Source organism: Hylobates moloch, unplaced genomic scaffold (assembly GCF_009828535.3).
Source record: "Hylobates moloch isolate HMO894 unplaced genomic scaffold, HMol_V3 SCAFFOLD_3, whole genome shotgun sequence".
NCBI lineage: Eukaryota > Metazoa > Chordata > Mammalia > Primates > Hylobatidae > Hylobates > Hylobates moloch.
Genome location: NW_026652278.1, coordinates 172,619,433 through 172,644,014, shown reverse-complemented (window position 1 = coordinate 172,644,014; position 24,582 = coordinate 172,619,433). Strand labels below are relative to the sequence as shown.

The window sequence follows — 24,582 nt, the reverse complement described above, 5'->3', positions numbered from 1 at the left end:
TCAATACAACCATCAGGAATCCTTAGACTCATTAAAATTCCAGACCCTGTAAAAACAATATTTCCTGTTGAATCTTAACATGAACAAAGAGTGATCAACTGAGAGTCAAACGTGACTGTGGGCTGAGCGAGTTTGGACATTAACCGCATGATGTGTAGAGGAGGCACATCTCTTGTTGACGCTCGCTTGTCTGTGCGCAACTTCTGCTTTCTTGACGTGCACTCATGAATACCACGAGTGTATGTGTCAAGGCAAGTGCACATCGCCGAGCAGGCGCGGGGGCTGACCGGGCTGCGTCACTGCAGTGAAAAGTCACGTGGAAAAAGTTACCATCCATTTACTATTTTTTCACTTCTCACCTTGAACTCAGCTTTGTGACCACTCTGTGAAAACAAAACCAACACAGATATCCTGCCACAGAATTGCCACGTGTGAAACGATTCCACAGAGGTGTTACTGGACAGCAAACAGCGTTTTTCAGAGAGCTCCCTGTCAGTGGCAAAACGAACATTCGCTTAGGAGGGCAGATCCCTTTTCTCGAAAGGCCAGAGGATGGGGATGGGGAAGGGGGTTGACTGTCTGATTGGGATTTATGCCAGTGGAGTGCAGCCGAGTTGTGCTTATAAAGGCCTTATTCTTCCTCAGGTCAGAGCAGTACTACTGGGAGAGCCAAGGCGGTTCTCTGGATGCACTAAACTACAGGGATCCTTCTTTTGTACACGCTTGAATATTTATCATTAGGTTTGATGCAGTGGGAAGACTCCTGGATTTGGAATCGGAAACTCTGAACGAGAAGACGCTTATTTTGTCACAGTGCGGGAGGAAATGTATCTTCCTCGCCCGTCTCGGGTTCAGGGCTGAGGCCCATACGAGAAAAGACAGATTAAGAAGAAAAAAGTATACACATCTAGTTAATCTAAGTTTCACTCGACACGAGAACCTTCATAAGGAAATGACCCAGAGAAACAGTTCAGCCTGGCTTCTTTTGTACAACAGGTTTGACGAGGAGTGGCCACGTGTGCGGAAACATGATTGGGGAAAGAGTGTGATCTGATGGGAATAAACTGGGGGAAACTGAGCAAGGCCTGTTTGTTCAGCTTCTTCTCTGTCTTCAGAAATAAGGATGTTCCCTTTCTCTGGGTCTAGGGAGGGCACCGCTCACAGGAGGGTCTTACGATGACCTGCCTCAGGAGAAGGTCGGAAAATCCTTCCTAGGTTTTATGACCTGATTCAGGAGGCAAGGTGAGGGGAAAGGTGAGAGGGAAAGGTGAGAGGGAGCTTCTTGCACGTGCCATCTCTCAGATTCTTTCAGCTTGAGATATTCAGTGTGTCAAGGTACCACACTTTGGGGTAGCATGTCCTGAACCCTGTCATTACTTAACCGTTCTGAGCCTAGAGCTGTCTTTCGTAAAATGCAGATACTATCTCATGCCTTACAGGACAGTTTCATCAGAGGAATAAATAAAAGTGCCTATGCAGGTACCTGGAGCATAGTACATGCTCAATAAATGTTTTTGCTCTCAATCTAATTTTAAAATTAATTATATCGGTGTAATCCTTCCATAGCTCTTATTTAATTTTTATGTTTGACTCCCCAAGGAGGTTGTAAATACATCCTAGAGGGAAGGGACCTCAGATTATCTTTTTTTGAAAAGTCAACAGCAGTAAGTGAAAGAAATCACTGTACATTAAATTTTTTTGTCAAATGAATGTCACTGCTTTCTAAAAGTACTTAAAAAACACTAATATTATGCAACTTCCTCTAGCTCTGGAGACATCCTGGAGGTTACCCTTATGACTCAACTAAGACTGAGGATGGGACAACTGGGACGTAGTTGGGAATTGAGAGGGTGATGGAGAAATCCACTCTCCATACTGTTCTCCAGGAACAGCCGAGGCACACATGCGGCTCTTGTTCATCAGCTTGTCAGCCATCAGGCTGCCCCTTTGCTCTTGCTTTTAATACACTAGCACCTGTGCAGGAAAACAGAAGAAAAGAACACACATTCTTCAGGCCTTTGTGATCCCTCCTGTGTTCATTCGAGTGAACTAGAAAACTAGAGCTGGGAAAACCCCCATGGCGATGCATGCAAAGGCATGCACAGAGGTGACTCCTGTCTGGGTACTAGCTGGAACAACAAACACTATGTTATACGTTCTCTGAGGTCCACGTGGTTGAACTTGAGTCTGAGAAAGCATCTTGTCTGATAGGTTCACCCAGAAGCATCTCAGGTCAGGACAGCAAAATCCTGACATCAGGAGCGTCCATGCTGCTTTGCCTTGACCAACGGGTCACCCTGAGTGTGATGGAAACTAGATTTACTCTGGCTATTGAGGCATGGTTTTTCTCTTGCTCTCTTTAATAGAACTTCCTTCTTTCACTAACAATGAGGTTGAGAAAGTACGTTGAGGCTTAAATATTTCAACAAGACAGAGCACCAAAAGCCAGGAGCTTCCCAGTATTTCTGAAGCTCTTTCTGCTTTTCCAGAATCAACCCCCTTTTTCTATTTACTGTCATCCATTAAAATATAATGCTCTGTCAACACCACTGTTTCTGTTTTGAATCTTCCAAGCCTAGGTTTGATAAACAGTTTTAAATTCAATGACTGTTAATCATTCATTTATCTGCATGTTCAATGACACCAGCATTTGCTGTGTTCTTCCTGTGTGCTGGTCACCGGGTTTTACGGATGAACAAAATGAAGCTCAGAGGATAATCACTTCTCCAATGGCAGCTGCTAAGCAGCAGAGCTGGGATTTGAAAGAAGCTACTCAGACTTTAAGTCCCATGCATGTTATTCAATACACCTAATTTCAACATCTGGCAAAAATAGAAATCTGATGATAATCTACCTGTAATTATGGATCCTTTCATTCTTTTTTATTTTAATTTTTTTTTTGAGGCAGAGTCTTGCTCTGTGGCCCAGCCTGGAGTGCAGTGGTGTGGTCTCGGCTTACTGCAACCTCTGCCTCCTGGGTTCGAGCAATTCTCCTGCCTCAGCCTCCTGAGTACTGGGACTACATGCATGTGCTACCACACCCAGCTAATTTTTGTATTTTTAGTAGAGACGGGGTTTTGCCATTTTGGCCAGGCTGGTCTCAAACTCCTGGCCTTAGGTGATCTGCCTGCCTTGGCCTTCCAAAGTGCTAGGATTACAGGAGTGAGCCACTGTACCTGGCCTATCCTTTCACTCTTAAAGGAACTTTTCCAGCTATTCCACCCAATTGGCTGCCAGCGTTACCTTCCTAAATAACTTTGTCTTTATCGTCTCTAGGTCAACATACCATCAGTTCAGGAGGAAAAAAACAGGTTTGAGATTAGAGATTGGGAATATTGGTTCAGAGGCCAATTCTTAATTGCAAGATCTCCTATATTTTTAATTATACTTGTAGGGGAGGAAAAACATTTGTTCGCTACTCTCCTGTGTTCAGTAGTTGGGGGCCCTGTGAATTAAATTCACACAAGACAGACTACCAAGAGAGAATAACAGATATAATTATGTATGCTGGCACAGGAATTCACAATGAAATGTGACTCGAAGAGGCAGTTAGAATTTGGAGCTTATATAAACCATCTTAGGCTGGACAAAGGAAAGGGGATTTTGGGCTTCTGAGATGGGAGGCAAGTTATGGCAAGGTGAAGGGAGAAAATGTATAATAAACAAGTGTTGTTTAATAACGTTTGTTAGGCAGATAAGAGTCGCCTCAGGTGCTAAAAGTTGTCTCTGGAGTGTTTCTCTTCCTGGTATGGGAAAGGAAGACACCCTTACAAACGGAAATTTATGTCCTGTTTTTAGACAGAATAGGGGAAGGCAGACAGCTAATTGCCTTCAGCTCAAAACAATTCTTACGCCAAAGTGGCGTATTTTGGGGTGGCACATTCTAGTTCCCATTATACCCAAGACGCATGAGTCTGAAGCCCTACTTATTTGTTTTAGTACACATTACTTCCATTGTTATTTAGCTCTTTTCCAAGGCTATAAGCTACTTAAGGGGAAGAGAAGTGGTTTCTTTCGTTTTGTGTCTGTGGCATTCCCTCTTAAAAGCTACTGTTTATTTAGCACCCATGATATCTCATGTGCTTTATGTACATTACCCCGGGAACACTTTCAGGTATTATAAAAATCTCCCTTTCACAGATGAAGACATTTACCCTCAGAGAGATTAATTGGTTTACTGAAATCATTCTGCAAATATCTAGCAGGGGACTCAGGATTTGTTCCTAGATCTTTGTATTAGTCAGCGTCTTCCAGAGAAACAGAACCAATAGAATGTGTATTTGGGTATATAGAGAGATTTATTTTAAGGAATTGGCTCATGTGATTATGGAGGCTGGCAAGTCCAACGTCCGCAGGGTGAACCAGCAGGCCGAAGACTCAGGGAGGAGCCAATCCTGCAGTGAAGTCTGAAGCTGTCTGCTACCAAAGTCCCTCTTGCTCGGGAGAAGCAAGTGTGAAGCTGTCTGCTACCAAAGTCCCTCTTGCTCGGGAGAAGCTCAGTCTTTTGTTCTATACAGGCCTTTGTGAACCCCCAACATTTGAGACAGGTCTAAGTTAATTTAGAAAGTTTATTTTGCTACAAAAATTAATCAGGCATGGTGGCAGGTGCTGGTAATCCCAGCTACTCAGGAGGCTGAAACAGGAGAATCACTTGAACCTGGGAGGCAGAGGTTGCAGTGAGCCAAGATCGTGCCATTGCACTCCAGCCTGGGCAACAGAGCGAGACTCCATCTCAAAAAAAAAAACAAGAAAAGAAAAAAAAAGAAAAAGAAAAAAGGAAAGAAAGTTTATTTTGCCAAGGTTGAGAGTGCATGCCCATGACACATCCTCAGGAGGTCCTGATGACATGTGCCCAAGGTGGTCAGAGCACAGCTTGCTTTTACAAACATTTTAAGGGGACATGAGACATCAATCAACATATGTAAAATGACCATTGGTTCAATTCAGAAAGGCGGGACAACTCGGAGCAGGGAGGGGGCTTCCAGGTCACAGGTAGGTGACAGACAAATGGTTCCATTCTTTTGAGTTTCTGATTAGCCTTTCCAAAGGAAGCAATCAGATCTGCATTTATCTCAGTGAGCAGAGGGATGACTTTGAACAGAATGGGAGGGAGGTTTGCCCTAAGCAGTTCCCAGCTTGAATTTCCCCTTTAGCTTAGTGATTTGGAGGGCCCACGATATTTTCCTTTCACACCTTCGGCTGATTAGATGGGGCCCGCTGCATGGGGAAGGGCAATCTGCTTTACTCCAAGTCCCTCAGTTTACAGGTTAATCTCACCCAAAAGACCCACACAGAAACGTCCAGATTTGTGTTAAGCCACATATCAGCACACTGGTCCAGCCAAGTTGACAGAAAATTAACCATCAACATTTGCTGGTAGGAAATTTCACACTCACTTCTTTTTATCACATTAAGGTTCTTCTCAGCATAGGTTAGTTGGTGACCTTGAGTCAAGTTCAAGCCATGCATGTTAACCCGGAGCAAAAGCCCCCCCTCCCCATCTTATGTGAAATGTGCAATCACCAATTTCAGGTCTTTGTTTACAAATACAATTTCTAAGGGATTTTCTGTCTGTGGAAACTTAAAAGGCCAACCTGGTGTGGGTGTTTTTCTCGTTTGTTTTTTTTTTTGTTTTGTTTTTGAGACGGAGTCTCACTCTGTCGCCCAGGCTGGAATGCAGTGGTGTGATCTCGGCTCACTGCAAGCTCCGCTTTCTGGGTTCACCCCATTCTCCTGCCTCAGCCTCTCGCGTAGATGGGACTACAAGCACCCGCCACCACGCCCAGCTAATTTTTTTGTATTTTTAGTAGAGACAGGGTTTTGCCATGTTAGCCAGGATGGTCTCGATCTTCTGACTTCATGATCTGCCCACCTCGGCCTCCCAAAGTGCTGGGGTTACAGGTGTGAGTGGGTGTTTTTAAAGTGTAGAGACATTCTCAAAGGGTCCTGTCTCTGGAGCCAGCTTTAGGGACCTCTTGGTTAGTTCTGGAAGACAATCTAATACAAGGAAGTAGAAGAGATGAGAAGAGAGATTCGGTTTTTATATTTAAGCAAAGCCACTTTATTCTTACTTTCTGGAATGAGAGAAAAGGGAAATATAGATAGATTGATCATGGGCCAGTAACTGATAGCACGTGTAATTAAGTTTTCCTAAAGTTGCAGTTGTATTTTAGCCTGCTTTAGATAGCAGTTTTGCTTTCAAGATATTTAACTTTCTTTAATTAAAACCAAAAGCAAAGGCTTTAAGAAAACTCATTTCCCAGAATGTGTTTCTGTGATTCTGGAAGCTTTTCTTGGTTGGGGGGCTGAGATCAGAAGCAGAGCCATCAGGTCAGCAGAAGGGTGGGGAGGGGCCGTGGAGATGGAGGAGATGGGCTTGCGAGGGGTCTGGGATGGAAAAGCCTTGGGGACACGGTCTGGTCTGTCCTTTCAGCCAAAGACCCCCCAGGCGGAACTCTATGGCTCAAGTGTTCCAAGTGTTCATTTATTTTAATATTTGTACTTTTTATTGCGATGAAATAGACATAAAATTTGCCATTTGAACCACTTCTAGGAGTCCAGTACACTGGCACTAATTACATTCACAATGCTGTGCAACCATTGCCACCATCTGTTTCCAAAATTGTTTTCGTTATTTTCATCATCCCAAACAGAAACTCCGTATTCAGTTAACAGCAACTCTGTCTCCCCTCAGTCCCTGGTAACCTCTCTTCAACATTCTGCCTCTATGAAGTTGCCAATTCTAGGTTCCTTGTATGAGCAGAATCACTCAGTGCTTCTTTTTTGGGTCTGGCTTCTTTCGCTTAGCAGCATGTTTCCAATCAATGTTCATCCATGTTGTAGCCTGTGTCAGAACTTCATTCCTTTTTTTGTTTGTTTTTTGTTTTTTGAGATGGAGTCTCGCACAGTTGCCTAGGCTGGAGTGCAGTGGTGCTATCTTGGCTCACTGCAACCTCCGCCTCCTGGGTTCAAACGATTCTCCTGCCTCAGCCTCCTGAGTAGCTAGGACTACAGGTGCCCGCCACCACTCCCAGCTAATTTTTGTATTTTTAGTAGAGATGGGGTTTCAACATGTTGGCCAGGATGGTCTCAATCTGTTGACCTCAGGATCCTCCCACCTTGGCCTCCCAAAGTGCTGGGATTACAGGCGTGAGCCACTGAGCCCAGCCCTTCATTCCTTTTTATGGCTGAATAATATCCCGTTGTAGGGATACATTTATTTATGCATTTCTTTCTTTTTTTTTTGTTAGACAGAGTCTCGCTCTATCGCCCAGGGTGGAGTGCAGTGGCATGACCTCAGCTCACTGCAACCTCCACGTCCTGGGTTTAAGCGATTCTCTTGCCTCAGCCTCCCAAGTAGCTGGGATTACAGGCACTCACCACCACACTTGGCTAATTTTTGTATTTTTAGTAGAGACGGGGTTTCACCATGTTGGCCAGGCGGGTCTTGAACTCCTGACCTTGTGATTCACTGGCCTTGGCCTCCCAAAGTGCTGGGATTATAGGCATGAGCCACTGTGCCTGGCCTACATTTATTTCTTGATCCGACTTTTTATTTGAGAAAACTGTCACTGATTTATTTTAAAAAGAGCATTTTTTTTTTCCTGATGGGTGTTAAAGTGGATATTCCTTTCTGTTGAACAGGATGTGGTATACAGGTATTAGTGTGAGGCTGATAACTAAGAGCATGTGGCATTTCTGAGAGTGGCACAAGAGCCTAATAAAAATCAGTATCTACCCTGAAATTCTAAGTGAATTAATCTCGTGCCCAGGGCTTTAACTTTTCCCTAGATTCTGGAAAAGCACACTCTCCTTGGCCTAAAGTTTGTGGGATGAGAAAGTTTTCACCTGGTGAAATGTTTTCAGGTGATTACATTTTGGGGGCATTGAATTTTTTTAAAATAAAAAATCTAAAATGTGATACATATATACCATGGAGCACTATACAGCCATAAAAAAGAAAGAGATTATGTCCTTTGCAGCAACATGGATGAAGCTGGAGACCACTATCGTACGTGAACTAACACAGAAACAAAACCAAACACCACATATTCTCCCTTTTAAGTGGGAGCTAAACATTGAGTACACAAGGACACGAAGAAGAGAACAGCAGACACCAGGGCCTTCTGGAGGTGGAGGGAGAGAGGAGGGTGAGGATTGAAAAACTACCTGTCAGGTACTATTCTTATGACCTGGGCAATGGAATAATCTGTACACCAAACTCCTGTGACACATAGGTTACCTACATAACAAACCTGCATAGCACCCCTGAACCTAAAATAAAAGTTAAAAGAAAGAAAAAAAATCTAAAAAACTTGTTGACATATTAAATATTATATGTGTGTGTACATATATATATATATATATATATATATATTTTTTTTTTTAGATGCTGTCTCGCTCTTTCACCAGGCTGGAGTGCAATGGCACGATCTTGGCTCACTGCAACCTCTGCCTCTCAGGTTCAAGTGATTCTCCTGCCTCAGCCTCTCAAATAGCTGGGGCTACAGGTGTGCACCACCATGCCCAGCTAATTTTTGTATTTTTAGTAGTGACAGGGTTTCCCATATTGGCCAGGATGGTCTTGGTCTCTTGACCTTGTGATCCACTCACCTTGGCTTCCCAAAGTGCTGGGATTACAAGCATGAGCCACCGCACCTGGCCAAATGTTACACTTTTTAAAAAAATAAAAACAAAATAACAAACAAAAAACTAAAATCTACACAAATGATTACTTACTCCTTAAAAATCAGGTAGGACAGCCGGGCGCAGTGGCTCATGCCTGCAATCCCAGCACTTTGGGAGGCCGTGGTGGGTGTCTTACCTGAGGTCAGGAGTTTGAGACCAGCCTAGTCAACATGGCGAAACCCCGTCTCTTCTGAAAATACAAAAATTAGCCAGGTGCGGTGGCAGGTGCCTGTAATCCCAGCTGACTCGGGAGGCTGAGGCAGGAGAATCGCTTGAACCTGGGAGGTGGAGGTTATAGTGAGCTGAGACAGCGCCACTGCACTCCAGTCTGGGTGACAGAGTGAGACTCTGTCTCAAAAAAACAAAAAAAGACCAGGTAAGGAGATTCGAAGTTTTAAAACATTTGTGCAGAGGACATACTACAGAAGAGAACATGTACTTTTCCAGTTGCAGAATGTTTTAATCTGATTTTCTGGAAGCTCCATGACATAGCAGAGTTCTTTTCTTGCTTATCCCCCTGGTTTTGTTCCATCTTTTGCTGTAGCCCTTCTCAACCTACTTCATTGTTATGCATTAATTAATCCATATGGTAAGTTAATTAATAATTATCACTGATAGATTAATAAGTATATTAAAAAGAATTATTTCATAATAAAATAAACAATTCATGGTATTCATTAATAATTTAACAATTATGCTACGGGAAATTATTCAGTAATTAATACAAATTAAAATGGATTTCTTTTTGTCACATTTATTCATGATTCTCCGAAAGGCCTCCCCCCAGATATTTCTGATTCGCCACTAATTGGCCTTACTCTCTTGACGCCATAAGAAACCAGCCTTTTAATGCTGGAAACATTTATTAGAGTTGACAGCCGTGCTGCAGAGGCGTGGACTGAATATTGCAGGAGGATGTTTACGCTCAACTCACACGTAAGTAATCACTGTCAGTCATCTTGCAGAAACCCCATGCAGCCTCGGTGCCGGTTAATAACTAACTTTGTGTGCAAATTTATAGGACTATTTATAGGACTAGGTATGAATGGATCAGACAAGAGAGGGAAGCGAGCTGTAGAGAATTTAAGTTGCAGAGAAGAACTTGAACCCAAGTCCTCCCCCCGTAAACGCTGCTGTTTTCTTCTCTGAATAGTCCATGACACCGGGGAGTATGGCTTTAAGGAGGAGGAGGGCACAGGGCTTTGCACAGTTTAGTTGAATTAGCTGATGAAAGTCCTTCAGATGTTAGGAAGCCAGTAGCCGTGTGGGGCCCCCATTTATGGGAAAGCTTAGACTAGCCCATCCACCTGGGCAGAATTTATACTTTTTAGTGCACGGGGCAGGTCTGACACTGTTGGAGGTGTGTGTTCTCGCTGCAAATAGCTGGGCTGTGTTGCTAGAGGCGACCACCTTGTTGTAGGCTGAATATTAAGGCCTGGGTCCATACGTGCATGTGTGGTCTTCTTTGACATGGATGGACTTTCCTGCTAGGAATTATATCAGGTGACAAGTCCTCAGACAGGAACGAGGACCAGAACTCCCAAATGGGACAGGAAATCAGAATTCGCAAGGTGGGCCACAGACAGGTGAGAAGGAATCCTGAGGTTTTTTTCCCTGAGCCTCACTCCTTGGGTCTAAAATTTGAGGAACTGAAAAATGCTGAAAAGGAGGATTCTAGGTGGTAGGAGTTAAGTATGGCCCCAGGACCTTGGAGGCAATGTGGGGAACCTACACAGAAGACGAGAAAGCTGTGCTCCTGCCTCAGCCTCCCAAGAAGCTGGGACTACAGGCACGTGCCACCACGCCCAGCTAATTTTTGTATTTTTAGTAGAGACAGCGTTTCACCATGTTGCCCAGGCTGGTGTCGAGCACCTGACCTCAGGTGATCTGCCCACCTTGGCCCCCCAAAGTGCTGGGATTCCACCGCACCTGGCCAAAAGCTGTATCTTCTAAGGCAGAAAATTCAGAATTCTCTGTGTTCATTTGCTATCCCATAACACTGGCAATATTTTGGTTAAATGGTCAAGGTTGCATCGGCTGTGTAACTGGGGAGGTAGGCTGAGTGAGGAAGCAAGGAGGGGAGGATATTAGAAAAAGAATGAGGGAGAGGCACCTCTCCCTACAACCATGCTGAGGTCAATAGACCTAAAGGGACAGAGCCCTGTGACTGAGTCCACCTGCCCTTCTCAGCACTGGGGCGTGAGGGATTTCCCAAAGCAGATACCTTTTTGTGGTTCTTTTAATATTTCAAGGTCAAACAAGAGAGATGCATTTGTGCCTCCATGCAAAGAGAAATTCAATATGTGTGACTTCCTTCATGCTCTCTTTTATGCCCACAGTGTGTCAGAGGTTCTAGTGCTGTGGAAATTCCCCAGCCCTCCCACCATCATTTCGTTTATGACTATCTGCCTGTGAAGTTTTGGTCTCTATCTGTTATCATGCTACACCTTGGGTCTATCGAAACACCAGTAACATGATGTTAATAGGTGCCCAAATTATAAGGTTAAAAAAATAATTTTATGGAAATATTTCTAGAAAATTGACTCCTTAAAAATTGCAACCAGGGGCTTCCTAAAAGAGATTAAACTGAAATGTACCTTCGGGGCAGATTGTTCCTGCTTGACTGGGTCCTCACCATTAACTAGATGGCAATTGAACTTGCTTGTGCAAGGACCCTGTCTCCACTAGTTTTTTTATGGTGCTGATGGAAGGTGGCACAAGGGGAAGGAATGATTCCTGGCCCCACATGGATTGAGGGTGAGTTCTGCTGCAACCTGCCGTGCAGCCTGCACTTAACCTGCCGGTTCCTCTTGCTGTGAGGCTGTATTCTTCTTTGTGCAGGTGTTTCTAGGAGCTGGAAAGCTCACGGCAGCATTGTGCAGGAAGGACACACAGACAGAATGGCCGCCCCAAGCTGGAGGAGAGAATGGCACCAGAACGAGCTCTGGCCCAGTGCTCTGTGGAGTGGACCTTTGAGGCTCACTGTAGGAGCATGGTCCCACCAATTCAGATGGCCACAGGGGCCAGGAAGGCGATACACAGGACTAAAAGAGACCGTGGGCATCCAGCAAATAGGAGAACACAGGCTCCATTTAGAGGAAGGAGCTGTGTCTTAAGCCATTTTGTGTTACTATAAAGGAATACCTGAGGCTGGGCAATTTATTTATATATATATATATGTATATATAATGGTTTATTTGGCTCACGATTCTGATGGTTGGAAAGTTCATGATCAGGCATCTGCTTCTAGTGAGGGCCTTGCTCTGCCTGCACTCAGGGTGGAAAGTGGAGGGGAGCCGTGTGAGCAGAGATGGCAGAGATGGCATGATAAGAGGAAGCAAGTGTGTGGGGAGGTGCCAGGGTCATTTTAACAACCAGCTCTCTTGGGAACTAATGGAGCGAGAACTCATTCATTACCATAAGGCTGGCACCAAGCCATTCATGAGGGATCCCCATGACCCCCATGGGACCCCCACGACCCAAACACCTCCCACCAGGCCCCACCTTCAACACCGGGGATCACATTTCAACCTGAGATGTGGCGGGACACACATTCCAACTCTAGCGAGCTGCTACAGAGCCTGAGCTGGTGACTGACATGCAAACCCAGAGGCTGAATGTTGTTTTCAGGAGAAGACAGAAATTTTTATTTTTTATTGAGACAGAGTCTCACTCTGTCACCCAGGCTGGAGTGCAGTGGCATGATCTTGGCTCACTGCAAGCTCTGTCTACCGGGTTCACGCCATTCTCCTGCCTCAGCCTCCCGAGTAGCTGGGACTATAGGCGCCCGCCACCACACTTAGCTAACTTTTTGTATTTTTAGTAGAGACGGATTTTCACTGTGTTAGCCAGGATGGTCTCGATCTCCTGACCTTGTGATCCACCCGTCTCGGCCTCCCAAAGTGCTGGGATTACAGGCGTGAGCCACCGTGCCCGGCCAAATTTTGATTTTTTTAAATGTAAACTATCTCAATGGGAATATTGATAACAATTCATATATATTTTTTAAACTGCATGACTCAGATGAAACAGGTCTCTGTGCCTGATTTGCAGCCTCTGGACTATTGTGTGCAAGTGGAATCATGTGGCTTGGGGTCAAGAAGCAATGCTGCAGGCCCTTGGGTAAGGGATGGGGGCTTCCCCGAATAGAGTGGGAATTCCCACCGCCAGTCCTTCTGGAAAGTGGCCTGTCCTAGGACAGGGACTGAGGAACAGGGAGGCAGATTTTGCCTCCCACGGGTGGAGGAGCGAGTCTCTGGAGGGCTGCCCTGCATGGTCAGGGGCAGGTGTGCTCACAGCACCCTGGCGGGGCAGGCCCTGCTCCAGGGAGGCAAGCTCGGGGGGCCTAACGGAGCAGCGGCACTAGCAGCCCCAAGTCCCCCTGTTTTGAGCATCCCTTCTGCTGACACTTCAAACAAGGCCTGGTTAAAGGGCATAGCTCAGCTTAAGCTGGGTGCGGAGAGGAATGAGGTGGAGCAGAGGAGAAGGTGGGGTGCGCGTGCTCCTTCTGCAAGGCCTGAGTCGGGGGACCCAATGGCACCAGAATAGTGGTCATCTCGGGAGTGCCAACAGCTGGGAAGGCAGTCCTGGTCACTCAGGAGGGGCAAGAAGAGCAGATGCTCAGGTACGTGGGAACCTATTCCAGAACATGTGTGACACCTCCCAGGGAAACCCCCAGAAATAACAAAAAGGTGCTTTGAGGGGTTTAACTTCCCGTGTGGGCAGACGGGAAATGCATGCAATGGTTGTAATTAGAGTATTGATGGAAACTTGCCCCCTTTTTTTTGTAGCCACAGGTGGTTGAAGCTGGGCCCTTTGTTTGAAGAAATGACGATAGATGTTTGCCTGGAGTTTTAGCGTTTACAAAGTGATCCACTAACACCGTCTCATGGAATCCTCACATCAACGGTGGGAAGAAGGTATTGTAGGCATTACGATCTCTGTTATAGATGTGGAATCTGGGGCTCACTGTTTGGGCAACTTGTTGGAGGTCATGCAGCTAGTAAGACTCAGATACAAATGCAGGTCTCAGAATTCTAAACCCAGGGTTTTCCTCTCTGCCTGGCACTCGGGGACAAGGTGAGGGGATGAACTACTCTAGTCCACTGTTATGGGTTGAATTTTGTCCACCTAAAAGATAGGTTGAAGTACCTATGGATGTGACCTATTTGGAAATTGAGTCTTTACAGATGTAACCGAATTAAGATGAGGTCATTAAGGTGGGCCTTCATCCAAAAGACTATTGTCCTTGTAAAAAGGGGAAATTCGGCTAGGCATGATGGCTCATGCCTGTAGTCCTAACATTTTGGGAGGCCAAGACAGGAAGTTTACTTGAGGTCAGGAGTTTGAGACCAGCCTAGGTAACATAGTGAGACTGCGTCTTTACAAGTAAAAAAAATTTTTTTTAATTACGAGAGTATGGTGGCTGGCCTATGCCTGTGGTCCCAGCTACTCAGGAGGCTGAAGCGGGAGGATTGCTGGAGCCCAGGGGTTTGAGGCTGCAGTGAGCTATGACTGTGCCATTGCACTTCAGCCTGGGCCACAGAGTGAGAACCCCACTCTAAAAAGAAGATGAAGAACAACAAGGAGGTGGGGAGGTGGAGGAGGAGGGAGGAGGAGGAGTAGAAGAGGAAGAAGAAGAAGAAGAAGAAGAAGAAGAAGAAGAAGAAGAAGAAGAAGAGAAGAAGAAGAAGAAGAAGAAGAAGAAGAAGAAGAAGAAGAAGAAGAAGAAGAAGAAGAGAAGAAGAAGAAGAGGGAGGAGGAGGAGAAGGAGGAGAAGGAGAAGGAGAAGAAGAAGAAGAAGGAGGAGGAGGAGGACGAGGAGACAGAGATGGAGAAAGGAAGAAGGAAGAAGGAAAATGGAAGAAGAAGAAGAGGAAGAGGAGGAGGAGAAGAAGAAGAGGAAGAAGAAGAAGAAAGAAGAAGAAGAAGAGGAAGAAGAAGAAGAAGAGGAAGAAGAAGGAGAAGGAGAAGGAGAAGGAGAAGAAGGAGAAGAAGAGGGAAATTTGGACACAGGTGCACACAGGGAGAAGAAGGCCATGTGGAGACAGACACAGGGAAGAAGATGTGAGATGAATGACTGCAATGCTGCTAACAGCCAAGGACCTCCTGGGGCTACTAGACACTGGAGGAGGTGAGAAAGGGTCCTCCCTTCAGGGCTTTGGAGGGAGCACCGCCCAGCTCACACCTTGATTTTAGACTTCCAGCCTCCAGAGCCGAGAGGGAATGCACCGGTGTTGTTTAAGCCACCCTGTTGTGGTATCTGTTATGGCGGCACAGGCAGAAATAGGGACACAAGTGCAGGTTCAGGGCAAGGTGTGCGAGCACACTCAGTCCCTGGCCTCGGAGTCTCTCTGGATGGCTTCTTGCCTAGGGTGACTGACAGAGGGAGGGATGATATGAAAAGGCAGCTGTTCTCATGACCTAACCCCAATTCTTACTCCACGGGTTCATGACAGCCCATTCTGCTGGAGACTGTGTCTTAAACCTTTCTCCCTAGTTTCTCTCAAGTACCCCTCATGAGCTGTGATTTCACTGGGATTTAAACTCTTAGGCCATTTTCTTTGTGCCTTTCTATCAAAGCTTTATATCAACTCAATTAAACCACGTCTATAGTGGTTTTCCATTTTCCTTTTCTTTCTTTTTTAATGATTGTAATTTTTTCAAATGGATTATGTATTTTTATGTGTTTTTTCTTTTGAATTTACTTCTTTTTTAAGAGCCATTTTTTGTTTGGAGCAAAATTGAGCAGAAAGTCCGGGGAATTCCCTGCTGCTCCCACACACACAGCCTCCCCGCTGTTGATATCTGGCACTGGAGGGGTCTGATCCTTACAAGTCAGAAGCCTACGTTGATGCACCATTATCACCCAAAGCTCATAGTTTACATGAAGGCCCACTCTTGCTGTGGAACCATGTTCCTTTTCCCCGCGTGTTTTTGCATCCCTTTTCTTTTTTCTACCTTCCCAAACCCTGTGATGTTCAGAAGAGCTATGATAACTATTCTATAGAGAGGACACTCAAGGAAGCAGCTGATAAGTAGAACCAGGACTCAAACCCAGATCTCATAACTCTAAATCCAGCAGTGGTAGTTTTTTCTCTTTAATACAATGATGACATTCCCTTTTGAACTTGTGTTATATACCTGCCACTAACACACACACACACACACACACAGACACACCTTGAAAGCTGTTGCCAATTGTTCTTTAGACGTCACACACAGCCCCGACACACAGTAGGGGCTTAATAGATATTCCTTACATCGAAGTTGAAAGTCTTGTCTCAACATTCTGCTCTCATACACTCTCCTACAAACTCATCAAATAATAGAGCATCGATTCCCATTCTCTCCCTCTCCCTTCCTTTTAAATCTCCTGGGGCTTAGAATCCATAATCTGTGGAATTCCCACATTCCCACAGGTGTCCTGGGAGGTGGGCAGGGGAAACACTTCAGCAGCTTCTGCAACGCAGCAGATTCCTGGGCCCTATGTGCTGGCTGCCCATTCGCTATGGGCCTTCGCTCCCCAGAAGTGCCTCTCTGGGTATGGGGCAAACACCCCTCATTGCTGCAATGCAGCCTCTGCTGGAGTGAAACAGGTTGCTTGATCTCTATTGCTTCACTAGCAACACTGCCCAGAGGTCTAAGAGAGGAAGTCAGAGCAAAGCCCATCAAAGCCCACCCAGAACAGCAGGGAAATTCCAAGTCATCGGTTTCTAGTTCTCCCCATGCGTGTGGTGGCCCTGCTTTGTGGTGAGCCACCAGGACTGTCCTATGTGCCTCTGAAGCACCTGCTCACAGAAGGGTGACCCACTGAGGCATGCACTGGGTTGATACAAATGTCAACTCCAGCCCCTGTCATCAGCTAAAGGTCAGCAAATGAGTTCTCTGGCATTTGGGGTCTGCAGGGGCAAGTGAGTACTGTAAACACCTGCAGTGTAGAGACCACATCCATCTAATTGGCGTCTTTGGGGCCCATTGCCAGGCTGGGTCCAAGTGTCGATTCAGGAAGCAGGATGCAGAAGCCCCTGATGCACTCAGAGGTGGATGGGCCTTCAGCCCGCTCTCCTCCTCTGTCCTGCAGACCGGGTGAGTTATGTAGCCTCTGCTTTCCCTTCCTGTCCTGAGCACAGCATTCAGGACAACCACACATCCTCTGAGAGATGAAAAAAAAAATGAGACCGAGAAGACTGGACCCAAATCAATGTTTTATCTTTGCACAGACCCCATAGTGTGTCTTGTGCTGCAGAGGGAAGCACCTGGGATCTTGGAGCCTCTTCTCTGCCCCCTCCCCACTTTGGGGAGGGGTTTTGTCGGGGGCAGCCTCCGTCCTTTGGAATCCTGTCTGCGCTCTGATTCTCCCTGATGGTCTTTATAGCTTTGCGTTATTTTACTTTCAGAGAATAAGAACAGAAACATGGCACCGATGTCCTCAGCTTCTTCCCCACCTTCGCAGAACTGCTGCTGCAAACTAGTAGTTTTGAGAAATGATGAAAAACATGTGGTTTTCCCCAACTTCCAAGAATCAGAGGCAGATTCTAGGAGGGTGAAGATGGTGTGGGCTTAAAAATAGTCATGCAGCACATCTGCTGAGGAGATATGCTGCCCATTAAAAGGGCAAAACAGAAGTTGGTGTGTGGCCAGTTCCCACATCGCACATAAAGGCTTCACCAGTGAGGCTCAGCCCAGGAACTGCCTGCCCTTGAGGCTGGGGGCTCACAAAGGAAGATTTCTCCCAGCTTCTGATGTCCATGAAGAGCAGGGAGCATGCTGCTGGTGATTCATAACCCCCTGAAATACATCCTCAGTTTGCCAGAGAAAAATTTCTAGGACCCACCTAATAAGTTCATTCATTGGTTCCCAGACTGGGCAGGTTTTACCAGATCCCTCACGACTGGTCCCAGCTTCTCTCCCAGCACATTACTTGAAGGTACACAAATAGTCCACTGTGCTTTGTTTCCTCTGTTTCTTCCAATTCTCTCTTCTGCTTGACCAGCTTGTACTTGAAGATCTGGGTTTTGGAAGATTCCCGGGATTGCTGCCAGGCACTGCCTGCCCCCATCTGAGTCAGGGGTGTAAACCCCAAGAGTGTCTGAGACAAGTCTCAGTTAATCTAGGATCGTATATTGCCAAGGTTAAGAACATGCCCAGGACACAGCCTCGGGAGGTCCTGACCACATGTGCCCAAGGTGGTGGGCCTACAACTTGGTTTTATACATTTTAGGGAGACATAAGACATCAATCGATACACGTAACGTGTACATTGTTTCGGTCTGGAAAGTTGGGACAACCGGAAGTGGGGGTTTCCAGGTCACAGTCAGATTCAAAGACTTCCTGACTGGCAGTTGATTGAGTTATTATCTAAAGACCTGGAATCAAGAGAAAGGATTATCTGGGTTATGGTAAGGCGTTGTAGAGATCAAGGTTTTATCATGCTGATGAAGCCTCCAGGTAGCAGGCTTCAGAGAGAATAGGTTATAAATGTTTCTTCTCGGACTTAAAGAGGCTGGTCTATCAGTAATTCCTAAAGGAAGGAGGATATCAAGAGGCATGTCTGGCTCCCCCTTCCCCTCATGACCTGAACTAGTTTCATAGGTTAACTTTGGAATGCCTTGGCTGAGAGGCCATGCATTCAGATGGTTGGGGGCCTTAGAATTTTCTTCTTGGTTTACAGGGACTTGCACTCGCAGTGGCCTGGCTGTCCATCTGTCTAACCTGGCATTATGCACACACTTTGAGTTATCTTATTCCTGCTCTGTGTCCTCATTGCATGAGATCCTTGGGTGCAGGAACCACGTCTCCTCCTTGTTCTCCAGAGTACAAATTTTTCTCTCAATAACTATGCACTGAGCTCCACTTTTGTTCCAATTGCTGTGCTAAGCTCTGTAGATGAAGTGGAAAAAAATGAAGAAGTAAAGACATCATTGCTGCCTGTGTTAGCTTTCTAGGGTAGCAAAGCACCACAGATAGGGCAGCTGAAATCACAGTAATTGATAGTTTCACAGTTCTGAAGGCTGGAGGTCCCAGATGGAGGGATTGGCAGGGTTGGTTCCTTCTGATAGCTGTGCCTTCCTCCCAGCTAGTGGTTTGCTGGTGATCTCTAGGGTTCTTGGCTTGTAGAAGCCTCACCTTAGTCTCTGTGTTCATCCTCACATGGCCTTCTCCCTGAGGGTCTTTCTTCACATTTACCCCTCTTAGAAGGACACCAGGTTTTTGGATTAGAGGCCACTCTAATGACCTAATTGTAGCTTGATTTGCTCTGTAATGACTCTATGTCCAAAGAAGGTCACACCCTGGGGGACAAGACTTTAAGATATGAGTTTTTAGGGGACACATCGTCCTGAGCCTTGTGGTGTAGCGGGGTGGGGGCCGTGGTGCACCAGGATGCACAGGTGCACACTGCATGTGCTCACCTGGGCAGCATACCTTGCCTGTGCCTGGTAAGCAGGCAAGGCTTCCTGTGAACCATGAGGGACTTCTGACACCAGAGGGACAAGTCAGAATTACCCAAGTGGTGGGAAGGAAGGGGTGGGGAAGGATGTTTGGAGCTGAAGAAAAGGCATGGGGGCAAGTCCTGAGGCAAGAGAGAGTATGGTTCCTTTCAGAAACCTCAAGAACGTAACTATGGACACAGCACAGAGCAAGAATGGGGACCGGCAGGGCTGAAGCTGCAAGGAGAGGAAGGCCCTGGGTTCAAAGGGAGCGCCTTTGTGCCATAATGAGGAAAACTGGACTTTGTCCCGAGGGCAGGGGAGAACTGCTGAAGGGTTTTAAGCAGTGGAAGAACATGATTCGTGGCAGCCTTCCAGAAGCTCATGGGCTCCTGGGAAAAATCAATAATGCTGGGCAGTGAGGCCGACTAGAAACATTCCCTGGGCCCAGCGAGCACAGACGCCAGGGCAACGCCTGGCCCTGGGAGGGCTCAGTCAATGCTGGGAAGTTTGGTTCAGGCCCTTCTGCCTACAGCAGAGAGGCCCAGCACGCTGCTCCTGGGGCCTTTGCTGGAGGAAGCTGGGCGGCCAGTGCAGACCTGGGCTGCATGCATTCTTGATGTCTTTTAGCTTAAACATGGAGTTCATGTTCTCACTGCTTGTTGCCGCTGTTGCTGCTGTTGTTATTGTTGAGGGAATATGGGGCTGGATGACCAACGCCACATGCTGGAATGACCCTAAAGGCCTGCCACCAGTCTCCCTGGAATATCCCTAATATCCCTAGTGCGGGACTCGGGGAAGGGCGTTTGCTCCCCAGCACCGGGTTGGAAAGTCATCACATGAATAGAAATGGCGGCAGGGGCTTATAAGGAAGGGAAAGGGTGACACTGGCAAAGATCGAGAGGAAGCTGGGGTGGGTTTCATGCCTGAGGGGCCTGTGCACATCCCTACGGCCCCCGGGAAGGTCACAGCCCCTGAATGGGGAGCAGGACAGCGTAACCAGGGAGGCAGAAGTGTACCCAGGACGTAACAATTCATTGCATGACCCTGAGAGTGAGTGCCTCCTTGTGGCTAGGGACGACTCACTTCCTTTCCAGCACCCAGGGCGGCTGCAGGGCAGCTGAGGAAGGGACTGGGGCAGGCTGTGGGCCCACGTGTGGCCATGCCCACCATTCACAGCCATTTCCTCTCCTATTGTTTCCTGGAAGCGTCATACCAGCCCTGAGGTCGGTGGGGCAGGGATTGTTGACTCTGCTGCAAGTGAGAAAACAGAGCCGGGCTGAGCCGCTGCCCAAGGGGACCAGTGGTGACAGAGCTGGCCTGGCTGGGCTGACCTCTCCTTGACCTCTACCTCTCTTCCCAGGGCTCAGGGCTAAGGAGATGCAGTGCCTCCTCTTTTTCCAATCCCTGGTAGCAGGATTGGTTAACCTGGCAAGTTACTGTCAGTTGTAGCTTAAAAAACCAAAATGGGGAGAATAGATAGGCGCAGGTGCGGCTGCACCAAAGGAGTGCTTAGAAACCACGGGCCTCCTGTGCACACAGCAGCGTGGGTGGATCTGAACATTTCAGTGCTGAGTGAAAAGGGTAAGAAACAGCAAGAGACGCGTGGCACAACACTCCTTAGGAAAATTAAAAATACACACATAAAGTCACTGTATTTTTAAAGCACTGGCACAAATAAAAATACGTAAACACATTCCAATGGTTACCCATGAGGAGGTGAGGAGAGTAAAAGTCCACAAAACACAAACCACGGGAAGGGCCTTGCCCAGCCCCATAGTGACTGTGTGCCATCGAGAGAGGGCTACGTGTCCTCCACCTCTGCAGCCAGAGGTACCAAAACTCCAAAAAAATGAACAGACAAAAACCAAGACAACACCCTGAAAACACCACAGCAGCAGATCGTGTGGATCACGTGCCTTAGGCATTGTTGGCAGTAAGTGGCAAGACAAAGCAGGCACCCCGATGCTTTACTTTTGTTTATTCACTTCACAGAGTGAAGGTTCTGATGCTGCCTTAATGAAGATCTATAACATCCATTTATGCATCCATCCATCCATCTAATGAAAACACATATCAAGTGTTCCTAAATGTAAGACACTCCCCTTGGTGCTGGAAGGGAAGAAGAGATAAAGACATCATCTCCTTTCTAGAGAAGTTTTTAATCCATCTAAGGGTGAGGCACTAGGGACTTTGTACAGTTGGATTTTAGAGCTTGACTATACATACAGCTTGCAAAAATAGCACAAAAAATGCCATTTTCATCTATTTCTTTTAGTCACAATGAGGGAGGAGTAAGAGAGAAATAGTACATTTGACCTATGAACAACACGGGTTTGAACTGCACGGGTCCACTTACACGAGAATTTTCTCTGCCTCTGCACCCCTGAGACAGCGAGACCAACCCCCCTTCCTCCTCTTCAGCCTCCTCAATGTGAAGACCACCAGGATGAAGACCTGTACAATGACCCATTTCTACTTAATGAATATAAATACATTTTCTCTTCCTTACGATTTTCTTAATACTGTTTTCTTCTCTCTAGGTTACGTTATTGGGAGGATACAGCATATAATAGTCACACATTGCATAAGGACGTTTCAGTGAGTGACATACCACATATACGACAGTGGTCCCATATTTTTTTTTTTTTTTTTTTTTGAGATAGAGTCTTGCTCTGTCGTCCAGGCTGGAGTGCAGTAACACGATCTCGGCACACTGCAACCTCCGCCTCCTGGGTTCAAGTGATTCTCCCACCTCAGCCTCCTGAGTAGCTGGGATTATAGGCATATGACACCACGCCTGCCTAATTTTTGTATTTTTTTTTTTTTTGAGATGGAGTCTTGCTCTGTCGCCCAGGCTGGAGTGCAGTGGCGTGATCTCGGCTCACTGCAAGCTCCGCCTCTCGGGTTCACGCCATCCTCCTGCCTCAGCCTCCCGAGTAGCTGGAACTGCAGGCGCCCCCCACCACGCCCGGCTACTTTTTTGTATTTTTAGTAGAGACAGGGTTTCACCATGTTAGCCAGGATGGTCTCGATCTCCTGACCTCTTGATCCGCCTGCCTCAGCCTTCCTAATTTTTGTATTTTTAGTAGAGATGGAGTTTCACCATGTTGCCCAGGCTGGTCTCAAATTCCTGACTTCAAGTGATCCAACTGCCTCGGCCTCCCAGCGTGAGGCACCATGCCCGGCCCCATAAGATTTTAATGGAGCATAAAAATTCTTATTGCCTAGTGATGTTGGAGCTCTTGTAGTGTAATAGTGCAACACGTTATTCATGTGTTTGTGGTGACGTTGGTGTAAACAAAGCCACTGAGCTGCCAGTCATCTGAAAGTATAGCACATACAATTGTGTACAGTATATGATACTTGGTAGTGATAGTGGACAATGATGTACCGGTTTATGTACATAATATTATTTTAGAGTGTACTACTTGTACTTACCTTTTTAAAAGTTTGCTGTCAACCAGCCTCAGGCAGGCCCTTCAGGAGGTATCCAGAAGAAGGCATTGTTATCATAGGAGATGACAGCTCCATGGGTATTACTGCCCTGAAGACTTCAGTTGGACAAAATCTGGAGATGGAAGGCAGTGATATTGATGATCTTGACCCTGACCCTGTGTTGTGTCTGAGTTGTTTTTTTTTTTTTTTTTTTTTTTTGAGACAGTTACATTCTTGCTTGCCCAGGCTGGAGTGCAATGGTGCGATCTCGGCTCATCGCAACCTCCACCTACAGGGTTCAAGTGATTCTCCAGTCTCAACCTCCTGAGTAGCTGGGATTGCAGGCATGTGCCACCATACCCGGCTAATTTTGTATTTTTAGGAGAGACAGGATTTCTCCATGTTGGTCAGGCTGGTCTCAAACTCTTGACCTCAGTTGATCCACCTGCCTTGGCTTTCCAAAGTGCTGGGATTACAGGTGTGAGCCACCACACCCGGCCATGTCTGAGATTTTACAGAAAAGTTTAAGAAGTAAAATAATAAAAAAAATTACAAAAATAGAAAAAAGCTTATAGAATAAGAATATAAAGAAAAAACATTGTCTAGCTGTACAACATGTTTGTGTTTTAAGCTGTATTATTACCAAATAGTCAAAAAGATTTTTTTAAAATTTAAAACATTATAAAGTAAAAAAGTCACAATAAGGTAAGGTTAATGTACTATTGAAGAAAGAATGTTTAACGTAAATTTAGTGCAGCCCAAGTGTACAGGGTTTATGAAGTCTGCAGTAGTGCACAGTAACGTCCTAGGCCTTCACATTCACTCACCACTCACTCACTGACTCACCCAGAGCCACTTCCAGTTCTGCAAGCTCCACTCACGGTAAGCGTCATGCAACTTTCCCCAAAGCAACTGAGAAATGTTCACTTCTAAATAATAATAGCTACCCCAAGCCCCTTTTTCTTTAGTACTTTCTATATTGCCAGTTAGAGCTCAGAGCATTTTCAGTGTTTTACATCATGTGACCTTCTGTATGAACGTATGAAGGTGTGTCCATATTATCTCCGATTTTACAGGTGGAAAAAGATGAAGCTTAGGTGAAATAATTTACCCAAGGTCACATGGTAATGAAGAAGGGATTTGAACCAGGTATTTCAATTCAAAAGTATTCTTTTTTTAATCTACTAGATTAGGGGCCAGCAACCTTTTTCTGTGAAGAGCCAGATAGTAGGTAAACATTTGAGGCTTCATGGACCACACAGTCTCTGTCTTAACTACTCAACTCTGTCTTGTACTGTGAAAGCAACCATAGGCAACAGGTAACCAAATTGGTGCGACTGTGTTCCAATAAAACTAGATTTACAAAAACAGCTGGTAAGCCAGGTTTTGGCTGGAGGGCTGAGATTTGCCAATCTTTGCCCTAGACAATGGAAATAGCTTTATTTTTTTTTATGGTTCTATATTTGCCCCCTTCTAAAGGAAATAAGCTCATATGAGGTACTATACAATTTGATATTATATAGTCACCTGTAAAAAAAACCAAAAAAACAAAAAAACATCAGCCAGGCATGGTGGCTCACACCTGTAATCTCAGCACTTTGGGAGCTGAGGGAGGCGGATCACAAGGTCGGGAGTTCAAAATCAGCCTAGCCAATATGGTGAAACCCTGTCTCTACTAAAAAAGTACAAAAATAAGCTGGCGTGGTAGCGCACGGCTGTAGTCCCAGCTACTCGGGAGGCTGAGGCAGGAGAATTGCTTGAACCTGGGAGGTGGAGGTTACAGTGAGCTGAAATCATGCCACTGCACTCCAGCCTGGGCAACAGAGTGAGACTCCGTCTCAAACAAACAAACAAACAAAATCATTGCAATCAAGAAAACAAACATATTCATCACCCCCAAAGTTTCCTAGTGCTCCTTTGCAACATCCTCCATTGCCACTATTCACTCACCATCCCCGAGCAACCACTCATCTGCTTTCTGTGCTATTGATTGGTTTTCATTTTTATAGAATTTTATATAATGGAA

The 24,582-nt window shown here is 46.0% G+C and overlaps 1 long non-coding RNA gene across 2 annotated transcripts; it reads left to right on the top strand.

Moving 5' to 3' along the window:
- Positions 1 to 20,242: 20,242 nt before the first annotated feature.
- LOC131382993 (uncharacterized) lies at positions 20,243 to 21,632 on the top strand. 2 transcript variants are annotated; one of them, XR_009212637.1, is made up of 3 exons: positions 20,243 to 20,344; positions 21,114 to 21,294; positions 21,397 to 21,632. It is a non-coding gene; the product is annotated as an uncharacterized LOC131382993 (long non-coding RNA). The 2 variants fall into 2 exon arrangements; XR_009212636.1 differs by having other exon boundaries at positions 20,328 to 20,702.
- The last annotated feature ends 2,950 nt before the right edge of the window (positions 21,633 to 24,582 follow it).